This window comes from Sturnira hondurensis, unplaced genomic scaffold, assembly GCF_014824575.4.
Source record: "Sturnira hondurensis isolate 20B ecotype Veracruz unplaced genomic scaffold, ASM1482457v3 Scaffold0000880, whole genome shotgun sequence".
Taxonomy (NCBI): Eukaryota; Metazoa; Chordata; class Mammalia; order Chiroptera; family Phyllostomidae; genus Sturnira; species Sturnira hondurensis.
In genome coordinates, this window is record NW_028073511.1 from 15489830 (window position 1) to 15510677 (window position 20848).

Sequence of the window (20848 nt, forward strand, 5' to 3'; positions counted from 1 at the left end):
GGAGTATAATATGCAAATTAATAATTTTCTCATAGCTACAGTAAGATCTGTATATGAAATGCAACTTTGCTAGATTATACTCATGCTCCACACTAGCAATGGCAAGTGTAGTGGTAAAGTCAACACTAACTTAAAGGACTTTAAAAACCATTGATTTTGAACTAGGTGTTTAGAGCCAAACTGAAATAGCATTTTTGGGAGCATGCCACACATTTGAGAAGTGCCTATTATCTTATATAGAAATTTTAAAGAGATTACTTTGGCAAGAAGCTAGCCAAACTTGGTAACACTTGGAAAGGTGTGTGGAGCACTTATATCCATAAAACAATGAGGCAATTTTCCTGAGTGACACTTTGGGAGAAGCTGTGACCTCTTACTTAGGATCGACAGGCTGTTTTCTATGGTCCTAACAATGGAATGAAATATGTTGTGAAGAGGATAACTGAGTATGATACAAGTCCAGCACAGAGAAATGTCCTCATGGAAATAAATAGTCTGAAAAGCCCAAATTGCAAAGAGTGTCACAGAGAAGCATTGATTAGCAAAGGTTTCCTTATAATACAACTGAAAGGAAAAGGGTAAATGTAACTACAATAAGTCATACCAGTAGGATGTGAATGGACCATAGTATACAATATTTGTTGAAGCTGATTGTAACTGGGTTATGAATGGAGCATAGATTTTGTAGGTACAAAATGAATAAACGGTAAGTTTTAATCACTACTTTTGCTATTAGAAGTGAGACACCACTGATATGTTGTGAATATATATTTGGTGGACAACATATCACTTTAATAATACATGTGGTATTTGTTGGTTGTTTGAAAGATACTGAGTAGAAAGGGATATATTCCAATAAGAAATCACAGAATGGAATGTTACTTGGAAAAATTTTAAATCCTCAATTGATATATGTCCCATGGAAATAGACTTGACTGAAAAGAAAATAAATTTATTTTCAGAATAATTATATATATGTCTCTCACATTTATTTTTGAGAAGCACAATTAGTGATTAATGAAGAGATAAAAAGTAAATCAAATTGGTTAAAAGTATTAAAAACATAAAAAGATGTGATCAAGACTAACATATCCAGTCAATTATGCTAACACTCACTGAATTTTACATATTCTGTTGGCTATAGAAAAAAAATCTCTCTTTCTGTCTGCAGTATCCAAAATATATTTTTCAAAAGGGATACAAAAGGGTATTAAAAGTATATATGACTGTGCTCGGTACTCAAGGGTAGACCGTCATTAAAGAATCAACAGTGGGTCTGAATTCATATTCCATATCCAAGAACAGTTAAGAATATGACTCTGGATTCATTTTCTTGCAACTCTGCCCCCAGGAGTGTGTTGGCAATCTAAGCAATGATGTAGCAAGCATATTTTACATGTTGATCAGAATTGTTCACGGTTAAACTTCATGGCTAAGTGGTCACTGCCCTGGGGGTGATACAACTTGGCACAGAAGGCTAGAAGAACTTCTGGGAAAACAGTGTGAGAGTTAGGTGAGGAATGAGAATTCCGTTTCCCTGAATGGTTGTGCCCTCTGAAGCTTCTTTGCATTCAAACGTGCCCTGTATAGTGAAGACCCCAGAGAGCCTTCACTATTTTGAAACCCATAGATACAAATGCTATCTTGTGTAATGTATTCTCATATTCTCTGCTTTTCAATTGAACAAGAAAGTAAGAAAAGACAGGTAGAAGTCACAATCTTTTTGTAATCTAATTTTAGAGGTGATGTTTCACAATTTTGCCATATTCCCTTTGTTAGAAGTGAGTCATTGGATCCAACTCACAATCACAAAAAATAATTATGTAAAGAGCCCTGGCTGGTGTAGCTCAGTGGATTGAGCGTGGGCCTGCGAACCAGAGGATCGCAGTTCGATTCCCAGTCAGGGCACATGCCTGGGCTGCAGGCTGGTTCCTTGCAGGCCAACTCCCAGCAGGGGATGCACGAAAGGCAACCATACATTGATGTTTCTCTCCCTCTCCTTCCCCTCTAAAGATAAATAAATAAATTTAAGAATTTAAAAAAAAATTATGTAAGGGTTTGAATACTAGGGGTCAATCACTGGGAATCACTAAGATAAAGATTCAAAATATTTAGTCAAAATTCTGACTATATTTATGATGTTGAAGTATTTAACCTCATATCTTTTATAAATTTATTTTAAATAAAATTTATAAAAGCTCTCTTTAAATAGATTAAATATTACCATGTATTGTCAAAATATTTGCTCAAATCTATCTGCTTGATAAATTTTCCTTTTGAATGAGATTTTTCCAAGCATGGCAAATATTTTTCCTTAACTGATTTATAATGCTAATTAAGATAATTTTGTAATTACAAAATATTTTATATTTATCTTTAGCTATCTGCAGTTTATAAAGTGTGAATTAAAGCCCTGAGATTCTAGTCTAATTCTTAAATGAACGTCACATCAATTTATACTCGCTGAAAATAAATATTTTTTATAATATCTGTCTGCTTTGTATACAATAATACTACTCTTTTTGCTTAACCTAGGATAATCTTGAAAGAAATGAAGTAAGCATTTCTTAACTCTAAATGCCCATTTCATTTTTCAAATACTAAATTTTTTCAAACTGAAATTTAACATTTTTTATTTTAATACACAATATTAAGTTGTATTAATAGTAATATAAATACATAGGAACATTTTTCTTTTAAATATATGGAAAAGTGATTGAAATATATGTGAGGTTTCGATACCTGTGATTATTTTGGAACTCTATGGAAACATGCTGAATATACATATAAAATAGTCTAAACTGACTTTGATATCCATCAAAACTGATGGCTAAATAACAGATATCTGAATAAGTGATTCAGGGCAAATATTCTGAATGACCTCATACTAATAAAGTAAATGACATACTCCATTTCACGTCTATTGATGTACCCAGGACATGAGAAAATGAAAGTCACACTTGTGTCCAGCCTGTTTTCCCCCACATACAAATATATCCCAGGCTTTAAAAAATACCTCTCTACTTTTCTAAGCCTTTTCAGCAGAAAGTAAGCATCTGTGTGATTGGTTGCTGGGTTAAGAGGTTGCATAGATTACTAGATCATGCTACATTTTACATCCAAATTAATGTCACAACTGTAACAAATCTGGATGCTCAGCTATTGTCAAACAATATAGGGCCAAGGTTGGCAAATTAGTTAGTATTAGCATATAGACCTTTTGGCAGGAAAGGAAAGCTCTTTACTTTGAAGTGGGGCATTCTGCAGAATTTGTCAACTAGAATCTGCCACTGATCTCATTATCTCATTTGTCTTATTTAGGCTAAATTGGCAGTAATGTCTTCATGGCAAATGCTTATTTTTACAAATGAGCAACGAAGCAGAATATGAGAAAACAACATGAAAACAGCTTTACTGAAAGTTTTAAAGGTATTTCTGGCGCTGGAATATTGATCTCTGCTATAGAAAATTTTCTTTAGTCTTTCTTTTTTGTTTTATATTTAAAATTTTAGGTATTAGGACACCTTATGCAGGAATTAGAGTTCCTGAAGTCTATTAAACAAAAATGCGTTGAGCATTAGGGAGGTGAAGGATTTATTTTTGATACTGAATAAGTTAAGGAAGAAAAGCTGATTTTTTCCATTTTGATTCTTATACTACTGTGAGTCAAAATTTCCTTACCTGATCTTGTTTGGCCAAATCATATAACTTATGCACTTTTGTAGAGATCTATATATTTACAAAAAAGCACACACACATATGCACACATGATCTCATTATAGCATGATTTGTTCTGATTAATAAATGTAAGACAGCTTATGTCATTCAGCTTGTGAACAAGAAATTTTAGAAAATTAAGTAATAGAAAGACACTATTTCCTTTGCATGGGAACATATAAACACAGACTGACATGAGCACATACACAGACAGCCTTGGAATAGTATGGTGTATGTGTACATGTCAAAGTACTTTACTGATAATAGGTATATAAGCTGTTTAATACTTTTATTAAGACTAGATCAGCTAGGTCATACTATATGCAATAAAGGAAGTCATATTGAATTCCTAGCAAAAATAATTTAAAAACTGTGTTGGTTGGTGCATGTAGTAAACCATATGCAGAAAATAATAAATGCTACACCATATGAATTTTTATAGAATTATTTAGCTCTGTAATCTACATCGAGTCACATTTTTCAAATTACAGCTTAAGATTTACCAGAGAAGTACTGCCATGCTCTGGACCCAAGTTTTTATAGACTTCATAATCATGGGTCCTGAAAGAAGTCTCTGTTCAAATTTATGGACAAATTGTGGGCAAATAGAAACTCCTTGCAAAAAAATGATAAAATGCTTTTTACTAAAATGGGTAGTAACAGAAAAAAATAAGAATATTAGTCACTCTGTTTTTATTTAAAATGTGATTATTGAAATATTGTAAAGAAATTCACAGTCCACCATTTGATCTGATACACAAGGAAAGCCTTGTTCTTTTGTCACAGATATTAATTCATATTGTTTTTTCCTCAGGTTATAAATGAATAAACATCAAAATTCCATTTGCTTCAATGTCACTGACAAGAATAGCACATCACTTATGAATTATGGTAGAGACTCCATGTTGAAAATGCTAGTAGATTAAATACTGGCCTTAGTGGTTATGAGTGAAAATATATTAAGTAAATTATTTTCTCAATTTCCCAGAAAATGTACTTCCAAGTATACAAGAAGTAAATCATTTGTAATTATTAAGACATTTAAATCTAAAATTACATTTTTGCTTATTAATATGAAAATTTATTTTTATTTTAAAAATCCAATTTGTTTATAGTTCATGTGAAAACAGAACAGGTAAATTTTGGGGGTTACATTCTGGTCTGATCATTGAGGTTCGATCAAAATATGTGAGTAAACACTGAATTATGCAGAGTGTCCTGCTTTATAGAAAATCTGACAGTGCCTTATTGAGGTGTAATTGACAAATAAAGTGTATATATTTAAGGTGTACAGCATAATAATTTGATAGCATTTTCTTATTTCTGACATAATAAGATATTCCAGATTCATCTCATGTTTTCCCTACCCACCCTAGAATCAGCCATTTGCCCAAGGGTCAATTTATATATTTTTAGCTTATCTACTTTGAACACAATTCCCCCCAAAAAACAAATGTAAAATATAAGAAAACCCATGTGTATTTTCTGGTTAATGAGTGTGAAGTTGATTTTACTAAGAGGAGAATACCTTCTGTAGCACAGAAGAATGATGGAAATAAGTTATTTATTGAAAAGACTATAAATAAGTGAGAACATTAATTAATGGAGCACAGTTAACGGAATTCAGCATTTTGGTAGATGTTTTTAGAGTTAGAAATTTAAAAACCAATTATTTTTTGAAGAATAAAAATAATACTACTAATAATTACTATTTACTTTTGAGAAAGAAATATACTTAGTTTTGAAAATGAAGCAAAAGTAGGTTTACACTTGTGAGTATGCAAAACAGAGTTTATTACTATTATTTTTAATTTTATTCATCTATTTGTAGAAAGAGGAAGGGAGGGAGAAAGAGAGGGAGAGAAACATCAATGTGTGGTTACCTCTCTCACGCCCCCTATTGGGGACCTGGCGCACAACCCAGGCATGTGGCTGGCACTCAATCCACTGAGCCATACCACCAGAGCCAGAGTTTATTCTGGTAATATTATTTATTAAATTTTATATTAATTTACATATGAACAACTGTAAACTTTGTCCCACCCTCTATAGCTCCTTTTCTTTAACAACACTATGCACGGTATTGTGATGCAGAATATTGCCATCCTAAATTTTCCATCTAAAAGCTCCTATGAACTCTTTTTAACCTCAGAAAACCAAGAAGAAAACGATATCCTAAAAACGTGTAGTATATTCAAAAAGGATAACTACCAGTGAATATCAATTACATTCTGGCAAACTCCCAATAAGCAGTACTACTGAAATAAGATTTGGGACATGAAAGTGAATTGCTAAAACCTATTTTGTACACTTTAATTATTTAAAATAACTTGGGAGTAGGATTAAATTACTTTTTTACAAATGGAATCCACTTTTTAACTACCAAATAAATCAATATTTACAAAATGGAGGCATATATGTGTTTATTCTGATATAAAACAATGGCTATAAAATACCTAAAATTGTTTGAGATAAAAATCATGTTTTTAAAAATGTGCCGGCATATTCAACAGAGAACTGGAATTTCTTTGAAGTCAGAACAAACTGGGAAGAAAACATTAGGAAAATAAGTGGTTGCGGAAGCTGCTGTGGATCTGAAATGCGAACTGTCTGAGGGAGAGTGCTGAGGATCTGTGAACTGGGTCTGTGCAGGCTGGGGAACTCTGTAAGAATTCACTCCGCATAAAATCAAGATTGGATAAAGGCCTACTCAACAAGAAAAACAGTAACTAAATATTAATTTTGAAGACAGAAAGTAAGGAAATTTTATTTTCCATGACCCTTCTTGGTAGAAGTAAAATAAAAATTACTTCCCATGAGATTTTTACAGCAATTGTCTAGATATAGGAATTAAATTTGCACCAATTGTCTGGCTTAAAAAACACGAAAATATAATTTAACATATTTCCTGGATTTGTATTTCCTTAGGGTCCCAAGCAGACAAAAAAAAAATAATTTACTGTGGGGAACTGACCCTAGAATGAGGTTTCATAAAAATGCCACAGAGTTACAAATGTATATATAACCCAATTAACTTTAATAAACTATTGTAAGAAATAAATCTCCATCAATATTCATCATGGAAATTTTAAAAAATACGAGATACATAAAAATTATGCATTTGAATTATTACATTTTACAGTAGGCTGATTAATGGCTCCCAAATATGCTAACATCTAAATCCCTGGAGCCTGTGAAAATGTCATCTTACAGGCTAAAAGAGGTTCAGCAGGTGTGATTAAGTTAAATGGTTTAATATGGAGACATTATGCTGAATTCTCTTGTATTCTCTATATCCTTATAAGACCTAGTAGAGTTATAGTCCAGGAGAAAGCAATGCGATGACAAAAAGTCTAGACTAAAGCGATGCAGAAATGAGTTAAAGAATTAAGGGATGACAGCAGCCTGTAAAAGCTTAAAGCGTCAAGGAGCACATTCTACTCTAGAGGCATTAGAAAGAACCAGACTTGATAACATCTTCATGTTAGTCCATTAAGAGCTCATTTTTTTAATGTCTGACCTCTACAAAATGTCCTCACCCAAGGGTATGTTTTATTGGTCTGAGAACGACAGCAAAGAGAGAGAGAGGGGGGAGAGAGGTTGAGAGAGAGAAAACAACAATATATGAGAGAAATGTCAACCAGTTGTCTTCCATACAGCTTGAGAGGAGGGTCAGTCCCACAACCTAGGTATGCGGTATGTGCCCTGATTGGGGATCAACCCTGCTACCTTTTGGTGAATAGACAGACACTCCAACCAAGTGAACCACCCAGCCAAGGCTGACACTCACATTCATAAAATAATAAACTCGTGTTGTTTCCATTCACTAAGATACTATAGTAATAATGACCATAAATGATCATGATAATCTGTTAATAGGAAACTAATATACATAAAAATATGAAATAAGAATATTTAAACGCTGAAATTGGGAGAATATAAATTGAAATTTTTTCTGAAGAGAGGAGACTATAAATATACATATAAAACAGATTGGGGGGAGGCTAAAAACCAACTAGTAGAGATTTTCAAAAATGCAATAACTCAAATTAAAAATTCTATAAGATAAACAGCAGAATACACAGAGCTAAAGAAAGAATTAGTTGCATGCATGAACCATCTGAAGAAAATACAGATAATCCAGAATAAGAACTCAGAATTATAAAATTTAAAACAAGTTTAAGAGTGATTTGGGGGAATAAAATGAGAAAAGACAATGCATATGTAAATATACAGTGTAGATAGAACTTTCTATTGTAGATAGAAAATATTGGAAGGAATTTCATCTGAGACATTTCTAGAATGATGAAACACACAATCCTCATTTGTTTGTTTATATTGTTGTTCAATTATGGTTGTCTTCAATTTCCCACCACCACTCTCTGGGCCCCACCCCCACCCTCAAGATTTCCCCACTTTGACCTTGTCCGTGGGTCCTCTATACAGGTTCCTTGATTCCCCTTTCCCTTCCTTACAACTCTCACATTTAAACATTGATCATTTACTTCTTTAAAAAGAAAAGTTCATATGTAAATACATTGTGATCAAATTGGATATCGCTAAAGACAAACCAAAGACAAAAAATAGCCAGAAAATATTTACTGCATATACATAAACCATATACATATATATATATATTTCAGCCATATATATATGGTTGAAATCTGTCAAAACATGATATTTCGGGACCACATTTTATAAAAGGTCAGTGTTTTAGACGTACAGAAACAAAATTGTATTAGTGTGCTTACTGGAAAACAGAGGAGAAAGGAGTACCAAAGTACATGTTCAAAGATAATTTTTCTAATGTATAAATTATGTTATGTATTATAACATCACATATAATATATGCATATACTATATGTACTTAATACACATATACATGTATATAATACATGTATCAAACACGATACATATTATATATATACATAATTCATATTATAATGCATATAAATTACATTACATAATGTAACAATTTATAAGATAAAGTGCTGACTCCTATAATTTTTTCATTTAAAATGTTAAGACTTTTTTTAAAGGAGAAACATGAATACTACGACAAAATAGCAGTGGCAATGACAATGGCATATGCCACCTTTCATACTGTTACCTTAACTTATATTTTGTTCCTTTTTCAAACATGTTTCATAATATCAGAACTTGTTCAGTGTATTTCTTCACTTTTATTTCTATTCATTTGTTTAATCATTGAACTCTATTTTGCAACATATACCAACTATTTACTCATGTTTTCTAAATCCAGTCATCTTTATAGGTCTAACTCAACTTGTCGCATTGTCCATAATATTCTAGAACTCATGTATACACACCTTTATAGAAGAGCCTTGGATAAAAAAACAGAAATAAAACAAGTCAGTGGCCAAGGTGGGCCGGCAGCGAGAGTGGGTGTGATCACTGCTTCCATCTCTGCAGCCTCGTCCGTGGCATCCTTGCCCTGGACGTTCCCTGCTGGGTGGGGAGAGCCAGGGGAGGTCACCCGGATCATCATGGAGCCCAACGTGGTCTTGAGGACAAGAACTTTGAACTCCTGAGGATTCCAGTTATGGAGGATCAAAATGAAGATGAATCCACTAGGAAAAATATCCTGTGGCAGATAAGTAATGGGACATCATTTATGGTCACCTCCCAAAAGAGACCATCAGAAGGAAACTCAAAAGGAAAAAGACTTTAAATGTTAAATATTAAATACTTCTTAATTCTAGATTAAATAAAATTTTAACCAGTGGTCTGAATCAGATCAAGGGGGATTTGCGGAGCAACTTATTTCCAATCGTGTCATCACCAGCATGGACATATTAACTTGAACCTGAAGCCTGTGTTGCCGCAGGGCTGTGTTACCACTTCACCAGAGCAAGGTGTAGATCACATGGCAGAAAGCATTCCTCTCTACCTGGATGCCAAGTCTCTGCCTGCAGTAGGGCTGGTATGTAAAGAATGACAGCAAGTGACCTCCGAAACATTGCTTAGGAAGAAGCTGACTGGATGAGTGGGGCTCACTGACTCTCTGAGGAAGGGACTTGCAGAAAGAAGAGGGTGGGATCAGCACCTGCTTAAAAACAAACCCACAGATGACCCTCTCAATTCCTTTTATAGGTCATTATGCCCAAAGATTATCCAGGATGCAGAGCCTACAGAATCTAACTGGCCATGTCTATGACACAGTTTGCAAAGGATCAAGTGCTGCTCTGAAATTAGTAAAGGCATCTACTGGCCGTGAAAAAATTATCAGTGGGCTATAGGGTAATTCTATTGTGAATTGGGATAAAACCAGCTTGGAATGGCTGAAAGTATTAATGGAGCACACTGACTCTGTCCTTTTTCTCCAGTATGATGAATGTGTCATTGTGATTGGCTCTTCAGAGTCTATAGGGAGAGTCTGGTATGTGAATGGAATGCAAACATGGGGAAGTTCTGAACACGTTGATCCATCACAATGAGGCGGTACTGCACGTAACGCTTCAGCAATGGACTGATGGTGACCTGTTCCAAGGACCACTCCATTGTTGTGTGGGACATGGCTTCTACCACTGATACCACTTTATGCCTTGTCCTTGGCTGCTGCGCTGCTGACAGTGTAGAAGACTTTAATGATTAAGTACATCATGTCTGCCTCTGGTGAAAGGACCCTCAAAGTCTGGAGCATAAATACCTGAGAATTGGTTTGTAATCTAAATGGGCACAAAAGAGGCATTGCCTGTCTCTAGTACATGGACCAGCTGGTTGCTGGTCCATGTACTAGATAATACTATCAGGCTCTGGAATGTCAAATGTGGAGCCTGGATAAGAGTTCTAGAGGGTCAGGTAAAATTGGTGCAGCGCATCTGGTTTGATAACAAGAGGACTGTCAGTGGGGTCTGTGATGGGCAAATAAAAACTGGGGACTTGCAAGCTGCTCTTGACCCCCCCAGCCCCAGCAAGCATGTTGTGTTTGCATGCATTGGTGGAACATTTTGGATGTGTGGTTGGGCTACATTTTGATGAATTTCACACCATCATCAGCTCTCATGATGACACTATTTTGACTGGGATTTCTTAAATGAGACTCCAAGTCCAGAATAAGATTAATTCTCTCTCCATAGCATACACTTACATATCTAGACAACAGGCAGCTCCATCCATTTTAGGGTTTCCTACTCTTGAACTACCAACTAAATGTCTACCAAATGCCTAAAGGAATTCTTCACAGCTGAGTTATGAAGCTGAAATTGGTTCTAGAAGCTGGGTACATGCAAAGCAGCCTAATTCTTCAAGTTCTGACATTTCTCACCTCTGATTCCAGTCTCCATTTTGAAAAGGATACCATAGCTCCGCCAACTTCGAGTAGGACAAGAAGCCCATTTCCTCCCTTCATCAGTGAAACAAATGTAATGCTTCAAATGTAAACTGTTTATGTGAAAGGAATAGTCTGTTTTCCAGGATTGACAGTCAAGGGAAGACTTGGCCTCTAATTTGTATTAAATACTTTTTACTTTGGTCTGATATTAAAAAACAGTATCCTTTGGTAAAATTTTGGGTGCCAAACACCCACCCAGAATATCCAGGGCTTCCCTTTTCAGAAGTTTCCTTTTGGCTGTCCACATCATTCTGTATTCTGACTTGTATTAAGAATATGTTGATAATGGAAAAGTTTCTCTGGATTATTTTAAGGTTTTTAAAAGTCAACATATCTTTGGTTATATTTTGCTAGCTTGTTTGTTTTGTTGTTTAGCTTCCTGTTAAAGGTGAGATCAGCCCTGGCTGGTGTAGCTCAGTGGGTTGAGCACGGGCCTGCGAATCAGAGTATCGTGGTTCGATTCCCAGTCAGGGCACATGCCTGGGTTGCAGGCCAGTTCCCAGTTCCCGGCAGGGGAGGGGATGCATGAGAGGCAACCATACACTGGTATTTCTCTCCCTCTCTCCTTCCCTTCCCCTCTAAAGGTAAATAAATAAAATTTTTAAAAAAAGGTGAGATCATATGGTATTTGTCCTTCAACACCTGGTTTATTTCACTCAGCATAATGCTTTCCAGTTCCATCCATGCTGTTGCAAAGGGTAGGAGCTCCTTCTTTCTCTCTGCTGCATAGAATTCCATTGTGTATATGTACCATAGTTTTTTGATCCATTCATTTACTGACGGGAACCTAGGGAGAGGGAAAGGAATTTCAGGGGAAATAGGGGAGGAATTTAGAGGAACATATATAAAGGATATATGGACAACAACTAAGAAGGGTGGAAATGAGAGGGAGGGGGGAGGATGGGGGTGGGATGGGATGGGAGTAATAGAAAACTATACTTGAAAAATAATTTTAAAAATTTTAAAAAATTAAAAAAATAAAAGTCAACATACTGTGATACTAGAAGATGTGAAGCAAAATGTATGATCCATGCATGTTTAAGTGTAGAGCACAGGAAAATACACATATACACATTTATATATGTGTGTGTATACATATGTGTATATATGTACGTGTGGGCATACATATATGCCCTCCTTTGAAGTGAAATAGGCCAATAAAAATACAATCTCAAGATAATGTTACTCTGAAATTTTTTTTAAATTTAGGCCAAATGATATATTCCAAGTTCTCACAAGTGAGCTGTATCCCTTTCTCTGACAAAATGGAAAGCCTATACTTGCCCTGCTGGCTCTGGAGATGGTGGTTAAAGAGAAGGTAACGATGAGATCAGTTGTACATGGGTTTCCTTATCAGAGTAGTACATACAATTGTTGCAATTAGAAAAAAAAGTATTAGAGGTAATCTAAATCTAATTCTGAATATGTTTCCAGTGAGTAGCAGACACAAAATGAGACTTAATCAACAGAGTAGTTTGTAAAAAGATGTGTGATAGTGAAGTCTTCCCTTAAATTTCACTGTTTTTCCCTTTATTCTGAGTTAACATATATACAACACAGAGGTTTCATATTTTCCTCAACTCTTTTGGGTAGTAACCTAACCTTTAATAAGCTAACCTTTTGGGTTCAAATTCAGTTCATAAAATGGCATTTCCAAAGATCAAGAAAAGCCATATTCCGAAAATAAGAGTACATTAGCTAAAAGTCAATTTACGTGTTTGCTGTTCACTTTCCGCAATGTTCTCAAATCATCCTAAAATGCCTTCCTAGGGGCTGAAACCAAACTATTGTTTCCTTCGTATATTAACAACACATTGCTGTTGGTTAAGAATATTCAGTATTTCTGTCTTAAAAGCACCTTAAAATTCAGTTGGCATTTTATCCTTTTTTTACCTGCTTGCATAAAATATCTAGGGAAAAGTATATTCTGTGGGTAAAATCTGATTATTAATCTTTTGAAACAACTACAACAGAAATCAAAGCCAAAAAATAAATAGAGGATGGTGAAAGGGATTCGCAAACCTGTTCAAATTCTAAGTTCAATTAAACTAATTTTCTAGTGAACGTTTAGAGAGATCTGCTAAAGCCCAATGCTTCAGTGGGCTCAAAGAGCCAGACCAGCTTCTGCTACTTTTGAGGAAAATGTGTGATTTGCAGGTATGTCACCCCTAAGAGATGGCGCCCCCTGAGGAAGTAGCCTTTGGAAAAAGGACAGCAGCATGAGGTTTAGCAAATGCATTTGAATGCTACTGGGATCTATTTAGTGACAACTTACCTAACTCTAGGCCAGATACTTGTGAGCTGAGATTGAAACAGATATAAAACCAAAAATAAACAAACAACAACAAAAACACACCACCAACAACTTCCGAGAGCCACCAGACAGCAAACTGCTGGAAAATAAAAGCCCTTGTTGGTTCATACTTGGTTTGTGGCAGAGATGAGATTGGGTTTGGAGAATCAGAAAAATAGCCAATGGCACCAACACCCACATTTTCGTTCACTGAGAGGAACATATATTCTAAAAAGCAAACATAATTATGACAGCCTGCTTATATATGAACTGCCTGTCTTCCTTATTCACAGCTTTAGCATATTATGTAAATACCTTCTATTTCAGGCTCCAATAATAAATTATTTTAGTACTGTTTTGAACAAAACTTAAAGAAGACTGCTTTCTACAGAAATTGACAATTTTTATCTGAAGGACATTTTCTCTCCCTTCATATATTTTGTTATGGCTTGTAATGTTGTCACTCCTCCTAAACTCTTTTCTTTACGTGTACTTCAAAACAGACCCATGTCCATGTGCTATGTACATGGACTTGAGTGGCAGACCCTTCGGGCAGCCTGTCCAGGCAGCCCTTCCGTTAGGGTGCTGGCCATTCAGGGAGGGCCAGAAACATCGAGTGATCCCTTATGGGGTGGGCCTTGCCACACGCCCAGCTAGGTACCGGACACTGGGGAAAAATAATGTAAAATAATCCTCTGCTTTGCAGAAGATCCATGTTTTATAGAAGATCTATAAACAGAACATATGCATATATATACCTACATACATTTTTTCTTAAACACTCTGTGTGTTGTAAATATGTGTATATATGCTGAAAACAGGAACCTGCTAAGGAGAGGGTCATCTGTTTCCTGACCTCTGTAGTAGGTTTGGGTGTACGCATTTTGAAGTAGGGGAGCTGAGCACCCCTGCGGGATTAAGGAATGAGAAATATAGACTGAAGAATGTGATTGGGGAAGCTATGTAAACAGAACGAGAAAGAAAAGAGTAATTGGACTTTTTGTTAGTATTGACCACAGAAAACATTTTGGAAAATAATACCTACTGAGGATGGACGTTTTTTGTTATGAATATTTCACCTAACAAAACTTCTCTTCCCACTACATAATCCTCAGTATATTCCTTGTTTCTCTCTGTTCTGCTTGTGCATAGATAATTCAGGCATACAAAATTTGTAGCAAATTATGTACATGTGACACCACCCCCTAGCCACAGAAATTTCAGCTGTACAGTTGTAACTGAAGTATAATTTATATCCTTTGATCTTCAGAGGTGGCTATTGTCCCCAACTTTTATTTATGATACATCTGCATGTTTTTTTAAAAGATTTTATTTATTTATCTTTAGAGAGGAAGGGAAGGAGAGAAGGAGAGAAATATCAATGTATGGTTGCCTCTCGTGAGTCCCCTGCTGGGAACTGGCCTGCAACCCAGGCATGTGCCCTGACTGGGAATTGAACCGTGATCATGTGGTTCGCAGGCCCGCGCTCAATCCACTGAGCTACACCAGCCAGAGCTATGTCTATGTTTATACGTAATATNTGACCACAGAAAATAATATTTTGGAAAATATTTATTTTGGAAAATAATATTTTGGAAAATAATTATTTTGGAAAATAATACCTACTGAGGATGGACGTTTTTTGTTATGAATATTTCACCTAACAAAACTTCTCTTCCCACATACATAATCCTCAGTATATTCCTTGTTTCTCTCTGTTCTGCTTGTGCATAGATAATTCAGGCATACAAAATTTGTAGCAAATTATGTAATAAACACATGTGACACCACCCCCTAGCCACAGAAATTTTAGCTGTACAGTTGTAACTGAAGTATAATTTATATCCTTTGATCTTCAGAGGTGGCTATTGTCCCCAACTTTTATTTATGATACATCTGCATGTTTTTTTTTAAGATTTTATTTATTTATCTTTAGAGAGGAAGGGAAGGAGAGAAGGAGAGAAATATCCATGTATGGTTGCCTCTCGTGAGTCCCCTGCTGGGAACTGGCCTGCGACCCAGGCATGTGCCCTGACTGGGAATCGAACCATGATCATGTGGTTCGCAGGCCCGCGCTCAATTCACTGAGCTACACCAGCCAGAGCTATGTGCATGTTTATATGTAATATAGCATGTTGTTTGAATGAATATAACAGACATTTTAGAACACAGTTTTTGATGCTTTGTAATAGACCTTATCTTTTACAGCAATTTTAGGTGCACAGCCAAATTGAGTGGAAGGTACAGAGATTTCTGATATATGCGCTGCCCCTACACACGCATGGCCTCCCCCTTATCAACACCCTCCACCAGGGGCGTATTTGTTACAATTGATGAACTTCCACTGACACATTGTTACCACGCAAAGTCCATTAGTTTACATTAGAGTTCACCTTTGGTGTTGTGCATTCTATTGGTTTGAACAAATGTATAATGATGCGTGTTCACCATTTGTAGTATAGTGTTTATAGCATTATACCGAGTTTCACTGTCCTAAAACTCCTGTGTTCCCCTGATTCACCCCTTCCTTTCCCCTAACCTCTCGCCACGACTGATCTTTTTACTGCCTCCACAGTGTTGCCTTTTCTGGAATATCGTACGTTGGGATCATGCATACTGGAATCATAGGGCATATGACCTTTTTAGACTGACCTCTTTCGGTTGCTAATATGCATTTAGGATTCCTCCATGTATTTCCACGACTTGACAGCTCATTTCTTTGTAGCGCTGAATAATAGTCCATTGTCTGGCTATACCACTGTTTATCCATTCGCCTATTGAAAGACATCTTAGGTGTTCTTACTTACGGTAATTATGCATAAAAGCTGCTATAAATAGCCACGTGCAGGTTTTTGTGTGGACCTGTTCTCAGTTCCTTTGGGTAATTTAAAAAATGAGACATTAATAAATTGTATGGTAAGGTTACATTTGGTTTTGTTAAGAAACCACCCAAATGTTTTTCAAAGTATCTAAATTCCCACCAGCAACAAATGAGAACTCCTGTGGTTCCACATCCATCCACTCCAATATTCGGTGTTTTCAGTGTTCTGGAATTCTGGCCATACTGATAGGTGTGTAGGGGTTATCTCGTTGTTTTAATGTGCATTTGTCTGATGATATATGATATAGAGCATCTTTTCATATGCTTGTTTTCCACATGTATATCTTTAGTGAGGTAGGTGTCCATTAAGGTATTTAGGCCATTTTTAAATAGTACACTTATTGCTTAATTTATAATATGCTCCATATTATTTTTGGAGATATACTGTGGAGAGCGAGCTTATTCATATAAATAATTTATATAAATTCATTTTTAATAAAGATTGTATTTATTTTTAGAGAGGGGAAGGGTGGAGGAAAAAGAGGAGAAAATCATCAATGTAGAAGAGAAATATTAATATGAGACAGAAGCATCCATTTGTTACCTCTATTATGTGACCCATCCAGCCAAACCCATAAGGCAGGCATGCGCCCTGACTAGGAATTGAACCGGTGACCTATCACTTTGGGGAACAATGCTCAATCAACTAAGTCACACCAGCCGGGGTTAAATTAATTTGTTTTATTCATTTAATCACTTTTCATAGTTCCTCCTTTCTCGATTACTGTGTTTTAAAGATTTTATTTATTTATTTTTAGAGAGATGGGACAGAGGGAGAAAACAAGGGAGGGAAACATCAGTCTGTTGTGGAACACACAACCCGGCCATGTGCCCCGGCCAGGAATTGAACCCGCAACCTTTCACTTTGCAGGATGATGCCCAACCAAAACTTGTCATTTTGCCTGACCGAGCCACACTGGTCAGGACTTGCTTACGGGTTTGAAAATTATTTAAGCGTATTTCTTTTTTTTAAGGACAACTTGATAAGTTAACATGAATTCTCCCCTAATAAAGGCTGAAGTTATTTAACATCTTGATTTCATTCCTAAAATATAATTATAGCAGAGAGAACCCCCTGACCCTCTGGGCCCTAGCAACTGCTCTTCCCTCCAGGACACACACAACTCAAGAGGAGGCACACATGCCCTTTTGTGTGTCCTTTCTCTCTTGGATTAGAGATGTTTTTTGAGACCATTTGATGATTGAACCTATAGGCCTTGGAACATCCCAGTGTTATACAGGGGACTCAGTAGGTCTGGCATCTCCTGTGAGACCATATATCTTCTGTTCGTGCGTCATCATTTCTACCCTCTCAGATCCTGAGAACTGTGACTCCTTTTTCACTGCACTCACCCTTGAAGGGTGTTACTTTTCAGCTCAAGTGTACCACCCTGGTTTTCATTCCCACTTTATTTATGGCTACTAGGACATTTGCTACTTTCTGGAAAGTGAAGGTATATATTCATATAGTCAACCACAATTTATGGAGCACTTATTCTATGCCAGACATTAATTCCTGACACAAGGCAGACAGCATTGAACAAGACAGACAAAATCCTTTTACTTCAAAATGTTAGCTGTATGTCATCCATCATTTCTGGGTGGTTTGTGGCAAGAGATTTTGTTGCCCTTTTAAGTATAGCTACGCTATTGTATTTCTGAAAATGATTCCCTTGGCTCTCTATCTAATTTAAGTATGCACATACAATTATGGCAAAATAAATTGCTAGTGTGGTCAATAAACATTCCTAAAATTGTTATAGGCTCAGGCTTCCCAAGTTTCCACGTGCGTATTTATTTATTTATTTTGCCTCTGCTGGGTTATTACCTGCAATAGTGACCTACATTGGTGTCTAAGATTATACTGACTCTGGAATGTAAAATATTTAGCACATTGCTTAGTGTGATATGGTTACCTATAAGTAATAATTACCTATTTCTTTATTATCTGCCATGAAATAGGGCAAATTATTTTTCTATCTCCTTTAGTTACAAAATAATAAAATTTAACTACACAAGAAATAAGTGGATGATTTATTATTGCACAATACATCGTGCTGACCTCTGAATGTTGAAGTTTTTTAAATCTCACTTCCTTATTTGAAGGCAAATACCCAACCTACTAGTTGCCATGAAGTCAATTGCTACCTGTCATTAGAGCGCTATGCATTTTGTAGACTATGTGTTCTTTCCTTGAAAATCATGACCAAGTGAGATTTCTCTTCTGCTTTAGTAGCAACTCACAAAGAACCTCGAAGAATCATCCAGGAATTAGCACAGAGACTGATCTTGATGCTCGTGAAATAATTAGTGTTGATATAATCAGCTTGATTGTTTGTTATTAACATGATGTGACTTTAGAACCCGTTAGATCCTAAAACTTGTCATTTTGCATGTGACTTATCTCTCTTTTAGAGGGTTTTCTTCCCTGTCAAGTACAGCAGTAACGGGAAACTACCTCTGGCTCCACTATGCTTAATTTACATGCCATATTTTACTCACACCTGGTTTCTTCCTGTTCCTTTTGAACACCAGCACAGGAGAAGTAAGTTTAATACATCACATTAGCCTGCTTGGCTTGTCATCACAGAATACCACAGATGGGACGGCTTAGACAACAGAATTTTATTTTCTAACAGCATGGGAGACTGGAAGTCAAAGATCAAGATGCCAGCAGGGTTTGTTTCTGGTGAAACCTTCCTTCCTGGCTTGCAGAGGATTGCTTTCTCACTGGGAGCGCACGTATATTTTCCTCTCATGTGCCTGGAGAGAGAGTGAGCTCACTGGTGTCTCCTCTTCTACTTACAAAGACACGTCTTATCAGATTAAAGCTTCACTCGGATGACCTCACTTTGCCTTAATTACCTCTTTAAAGGTCTTACGTCCAAATATAGTTTTAGTGGGGTTATGACCTCAACAGATTTGGAGGGGGAGGATACAATCCAGTCCATTAACAGGTATATTTCCTTTTTTTAATTTATTTTAATTGTGCAAGAACAGTTTTCTGTCTTTTACTCCCAACCCAGCCCACTCCCCCAGTGCTCCCCACCTCCCTCCGATTTCCACCCCCTTTAGTTCTTAAATACAATGAAATATAGTTATTTTTGTGATTACAAAATTATAAGATAATCTCTATAAGTTAATGTTTATATTTGTTTATTTGATCACATTTTATTTATACATCTTTGCTATAAAATAAAATATTTATATAAAAATACCAGTTCTATAAGTCTGTAGAGTAGGTCTTCTCAATTGGTATTTCATGTCTGTTCATTATTTATAGCTAACACCCAGCACCAGGGAATCTGATTAAGTACTCCTGAAAAGAAGCTTGAAAAATCTAGGCTTTAAGAGCCTAATAGAACGTTCTAAATTATCTGGGAATTTAGAACAACTATTTAAATAGTTTGTATATTTCAATCTATTGGTGGCCAATAGTTGTACTACAACTGATCACTGTCTACAGGTAAATGACACGGATATCTCTTTTCCTAATGTTGCTCATGCATAATTGTTGTTGTTCAGCACAGATCAGTGAACTAGCAGCCTAGTATTTTCTGTGACCTGGATTAACAGATGAACATTAGGAACAAATGACAAAGGACAGTGATGAAAATCTGTGAGAAATAAAAATGTTACTTCTAAGGTGTGGCATAACAAAAAATCTATTATTCAGCAATTTTGATAGACATTCTGAGAAAAATAAAAAATAATAAAGAAAAATATGTGACTGGGAAGGGGAAAATTATATTGGAGGATCCCAGGAAACCTGGACAATTAGAATGATAAATTAATAGAGAAAGAAGGGGACTCTCTGTCTGATGCTTTATTGCCCCCTTTAGCATGAGCCACAGACCGTTGGTTTATTTATAACTCAGCTGCCACGTTCTGCGGTAATGTAAATCCTTATGATAAAATGGAGTGGGGTTACGTCCAGCAGGGTTAGCTCTACTTTTCCACACATTTTCTTTAATAAGGCCTGGGGACTCGCCGAGGCGGACTGCTCGGAGAGCCGGCTGTTGACAAGACACAGCCCCGCGTTACTCTTTAAACTACTCTTCCAGTGATTACTGACATCAGCAGCATATTCATTCTTATTACAGAGAAGGCAGCAACATTAGTGATTAGCACCTTAACTCTGCGAGGAAAAGGAAAAAAATGCAATAGCTTTTGAGTCCTGCAGAGACTAAGAAATAAGAGAAAGGGAATCTCGGTGTCTCTAGGATACCAGGAGCAGCTTCAGGGCTGAGGAAAGGGAGGCGCTTCCTTAAAAAGGCCGATGCAGTGAGATTGATACTTCGGGCAGAATTCCTTCTATAAAGAGGTTTTCTGCTTGGCCAACTGTATTTTCACACTTAAAAGTCACAGTAGGAAAGCCAAGTACCAGCCATTAGAAAACTTTTTTATGTTTTAATGTAAGAATCAATGTTAGCTTTTAATCAGGAACAAATGACCCTTTTGAATCTAAAATGGGGAAATAAATAAGTCTGGCTTTCTCAGGAGATTAATTACAGAATACAAAGATGTTAACTTCTAGCTCAAAGATGTATTAAATTCAAACCAAACCACTGGTGACTAAACATTATAATATCCAACAGCTTTT

The 20848-nt window shown here is 36.1% G+C and overlaps 1 pseudogene; it reads left to right on the top strand.

The window, feature by feature from the left end:
* Positions 1–6883: 6883 nt before the first annotated feature.
* On the top strand, positions 6884–10797 carry LOC118994116 (F-box/WD repeat-containing protein 11-like; annotated as a pseudogene).
* Positions 10798–20848: the final 10051 nt, after the last annotated feature.